Source organism: Oratosquilla oratoria, chromosome 34 (genome assembly GCF_046742065.1).
Source record: "Oratosquilla oratoria isolate Oo_2021 chromosome 34, ASM4674206v1, whole genome shotgun sequence".
Lineage (NCBI taxonomy): Eukaryota > Metazoa > Arthropoda > Malacostraca > Stomatopoda > Squillidae > Oratosquilla > Oratosquilla oratoria.
The window spans coordinates 27261445-27266444 of NC_134810.1; the positions used below are offsets into that span (position 1 = coordinate 27261445).

General features: G+C 39.8%; 1 protein-coding gene across 3 annotated transcripts in view; it reads right to left on the reverse strand.

Annotated features, from left to right (window-relative positions):
* LOC143018420 (uncharacterized) overlaps nucleotides 1-1845 on the reverse strand; it is a 35617-nt gene extending 33772 nt beyond the window's left edge. For 2 of the 3 annotated variants that reach the window (XM_076173780.1, XM_076173778.1), the window contains exon 1: nucleotides 1786-1835. The gene's annotated coding sequence lies outside the window, so the exon portion shown is untranslated. Of the gene's footprint in view, nucleotides 1-1785 lie in introns of all 3 variants that reach the window. The other variant, XM_076173779.1, reaches the window with a different exon arrangement.
* Nucleotides 1846-5000: the final 3155 nt, after the last annotated feature.

The window sequence follows — 5000 nt, forward strand, 5'->3', positions numbered from 1 at the left end:
TCCATCCCTGTATACACTTCCCACCCCTCCACTCTCCCTCTTATCTTAGCACCTCCTGAAAGACGGGTCATCCCTGCACCTTGTCCACTGCCCTGGGTCAGAAGCAGTGTCGCAAGACACAGCACATCCACAGCAAGGCCGCTTCATTAAATCGGCGACCCCCCCCTCTCCGTCCCCCCATTGTTTAAAATGAGAGGACGGGGAGAAATCCCTTCGGGCTGCGTCAAAATTTGCTCACACATACTACCTCACCCCCCATCCCCCCTCCCATTCCACCTCATGCAATCACAACATCATCCATATACAACCATTCTCCATTCACCCCTGTCTTCTGCCCTCTCCCGTTCTTCCTCAACAGACATTCCCCTCTTCCCCAAAGCCCCCTTTACCCAATCCATCCACCTCATCCTAGGACGTCCCCTCATGTTCACTCCCTCAACATCTGCCTTCCACACCTCTTTTACTAGTCTTTCTTCACTCATTCTTTCCATGTGTCCAAACCATCCTAATATTCTTTCATCAACCCTATCTCCCAGCTCCCTTTCCACCCCTGTTCTCCTCCTCACCTCCTCACTTCTCACTCTATCTAGCCTAGTAACCCCCATCATACTTCTCAGACACCTCATCTCAAACACATTCAAACTCCTTCTCTCTTCTTCTTTTATGTTCCATGTTTCTGCCCCATACAGTGCTGTTGGCACAATCACTCCTTCATACAGTCTCCTCTTATCATCCATTCCCAAATGGCTATTCCTCATTACACTCTTTAATCCACCAAGGCATTTACTCACTTCTCTCAATCTACATTCTACCTCCACTTTCACTCCACCTTTCCCTGCCACATTTGCACCCAAGTATCTAAAACTATCCACTTCCTCCAGTCGCTCTCCCTTAATGCTCACTTCCAGTCTACTGCCACTTTCACCCCTTGTATATCTCATCACCTTACTTTTACCCACATTTATCTTTATCTTTCTTCTATCACATACTCTCACAAACTCTGCCACCAACTTCCTTAATCCCTCCTCCGATCCTGCCACAAGCGCAGTGTCATCCGCAAACAACAGCTGACTCACCTCCCACTTTTCTCCATTTTCTTTAACCATCTCCAATCCCCTGCCCACTACCCTAAAAATAAAAGAGAAAGACAAATGTGAGGAGAAAAATCATTGCATCCACACTTGTCAAAGACAAAAAGTTCTTCTGCCGTCGCGCCATTGAATAAGTCAAAGAACAGGGTTTGTATTTCACACACCACATCAATGTTTCAAACCTGTCTTCTAATGGTTACCGTTAGATAGCTTGTGCCCTGGCTGTCAAAGTAAATTCAGTAAAGTTGACGGCTTCGGCCGAAGGTACAGGAACAATGGCACACCATAGTCTCACCTCTAAGGTTATGTTTGTGGCTTGTTCCGTGTAGATAACCTCTTAGGCACAGCTGCGTGACTAGATTATAGCATCACTGATACATAACATCATCATGCCACCTTCCCTTTGTAATACTATTTCAGTCATTCTATAAATCATAAGAACATAGGAATGAAGAAGACTGCAAGAGACCTTAAGACCTACACTAGGCACTTCCATGTCCATTACCACCTATCGTCCCTATCCTTAAACTTATTTAGTGTTACCTTAAAACAACCAATAGTTTCAGCTAAGTTACTAAGTCTATTCCATTCATTAACCACTCTATTGGTAAACCAGTTCTTGCCTATTTCCTTCTTAAACCTAAATTTGTCCAAAAGCGTACATAGTTACAATATTCAGACTTCAGTTTCTTACCAAGAAGAAGTTCGTATGAAGGAGACGCCCTCGAGTTCTTAGCACTGGGACCGAATCGACGCGAATGAGCTCGAGGAAGGCAGGCAGGCGGGCGGGCGGTCGGGCGGGTGCCACGCTTCCCCAGTCTACCCTCCTCTGCGTTCTCCCTTTCCAAATCCTGGTGCTTCAACGCAGAGAGTGGATCATGAATTAACTTGTATAAACTGCTATACTATAGACACGTGTATACATAGGTGCATCCATATATACGTCCATACATAATGCATATTGTATACATGTACATATGCATATATATATATATATATATATATATATATATATATATGTATATATATATATATATATATATGTATATATATACATATATATATGTATATATGCGTAAGTAACCACTAGGAAAAGTAAACTAACGAAGCAGAGCGCTTTCGTATAATTACATCTTCAGCGCAGATACAAAGAAGGAATTATAAAATGAAGAAACAAGGTACAGAATATATGACATAGTGAAGAGGGCATTCGGAGAGGTAGTGGAAGAAGTACACGTGACGGACGTTTGGACCGTCCTGGTAACCAGCAAATATGGGACAACTGCTCATAATCTATATTACAATTTAAACAATTTTGAAATTTCATGAGAAATAAAACTATCTAATTTGTACAAACCTTGATGAAGATTAACATTTATCCCCTTACTAGATTTGATCAAACTGCATTCAATTAAATTCCTTTCTGTTATGTTGTTGTTGTATGTGATGACTTTAGCGTTATCCCAGTCAACTGGGTGGTTAAAATGGTTCATGTGGTTGAAAATACCGCTAGATTGGTTTCCCTCTCTAACGTATTTCTTGTGTTGATTGATTCGTGTTATGAGTGTTTTAGCAGTCTGACCAGCATAAAACTGATTACATGATTTGCAAGGTATTTTGTACACACACCCTTTATCACTATTGACAGAATTATTTATGAGCAGTTGTCTTACAGTGTTCTTATTGTTAAAAACTACATTAATGTTAAATTTACGTAATATATTTGGAATATTTTGCAGGTTCTCTTGGTACGGTAGAATTAGCAAGTTATTCATATTGAAAGTTTGAGCTGACCTAAGGTTATAAAATGTCCTTTTAGCACGATTGTAAGCTGTGTCAAGAACATGTGTGGGGTATTGTACCTTAGTACCAATGTCGTAAATACATCTTATTTCATCATCGATGTACTCTGGGCTGCAAATGCGTAGGGCCCTGAGGTACATCGACGAAAAAACAGATATCTTTACGCCATCAGAAGAGTTAAATAAGCACGATTTACCATTACCTTCAGGCACCTTAATTGAACTGATCAAATTGTGTGTTAAAGATTGCAAATTCCAATTTAATGATAAATTCTATTCTCAGAAATTTGGAATGAGCATGGGTAATCCTCTCTCCCCCGTATTGAGTAATTTATATATGGAGTATTTTTAAACGTAAAGATATCTGTTTTTTCGTCGATGTACCTCAGGGCCCTACGCATTTGCAGCCCAGAGTACATCGATGATGAAATAAGATGTATATATATATACATACATATATATATATATATATATATGTGAGAGTGATAGGTGGGGAAGGGTAAACGAAGATGGGCTAAGAATACATTTATTGTTCTTACGTTTCGGTTATTATAACCTTCCTCAGAGAACTTGTTACAGAACATCTTGGTCACAACATTTATACCCGTAGTGGGGGAACTTGTGAAGCTTCGAGTGTCAGGTTTTTTCTAGCGCATTTATTATTAAGAGACTGGCTGCTTTAGATAGGCATATAAATCCTTCTCTGTCGTTATTATTTTCTTTGATATTTATATGTGCAGCTTCAACTGTTTTTCTCATCTTCTTTTTTAATCCTTTGTGTAAAATCTCAACTTTACTCCATTCGGGAAGGTTGTTGCATATTTCGAGGTGGCGGACCAGGGAGTTGGACGTTCTGTGTGCTTTTAAATCATTCCTATGTTCGTTTATCCTCTTCTCGATTCCTCGACCTGACTCACCTATATAAGCCGAGGGGCAGCCACTACATGGAATGCGGTAGATCACACTGAGGTCGTTGTTGTCATTAGTGTGGTTTTTAAACATTTTACCTATTTTATTACATGATACCTTGGCGATGTTTATGCCACCTTTCAGTAAATATCTATCAATAATTTCGGTTTTATCAGAATTAGGTACAGTAATGAAATGCGGTGTGACTAGGTTTGTTGTTGCTGTATGGTCATTTGATCCGGACGCTTGGTTATAATAACCGAAACGTAAGAACAATAAATGTATTCTTAGCCCATCTTCGTTTACCCTTCCCCACCTATCACTCTCTCATTTGTCTTAAACAATTTATCAACATATATATATGTATATATATATATATATACATATATTTACACACACACACACACACACATATATATATATATATTTATATATACAGTTAAGGCCGAAATTATTCATGCCCTGATATATTTCTTTATTAATTGCAAATATTTCATAAAGAGAGAACAGAATTTCATTTCAGTTGTTATGGTTGCTTAAACAGATGGTCACAAAAATCTGCAGCAGATTTATTTCATGTATTACATCACAACCTTTTGTTTATTTATCAATTGTACAAAAACAGGCCAGTCCAAAAATATCCATACCCCACAGTCAATAGTCAATTGCATAGCCTGTTTCGAATCAATGCTTCCAGGCCCCTTCTGTAATTTACACATAGGTTTTCGCAGGTCTTCACTGGAATTTTAGCCCATTCTTCCTTAGCCATTGTCTCAAGCTCTTTGAGGCTGGAAGGATTCCTAGCGCTGACGTTCTTCTTGAGCTCTCCCCAAATATTCTCGATAGGGTTCAAATCTGGGCTCTGACTTGGCCAGTCCAAAACATTAAGATTATTGTCCTGAAACCATTTCTTCACTATTTTTGCGGTATGTTTCGGATCATTGTCCTGCTGGTACATCCAATTTTGCCCGAGGCCAAGTGATTCCGCAGAATGCATGACGTTTTTCTCCAGAATTTCAACATATTGCTCCTTATTCATGATTCCATAGACTTTAACGATGTTGCCTGGTCCTCTGGCAGAGAAACAACCACAAAGCATAATGTTCCCACCACCATGCTTGACGGTTGGGATGGTGTTTTGGGGTTGAACCCTTGACGCTTCTTCCTCCAAACAAAGGCAACATCCCTGTGCCCGAAA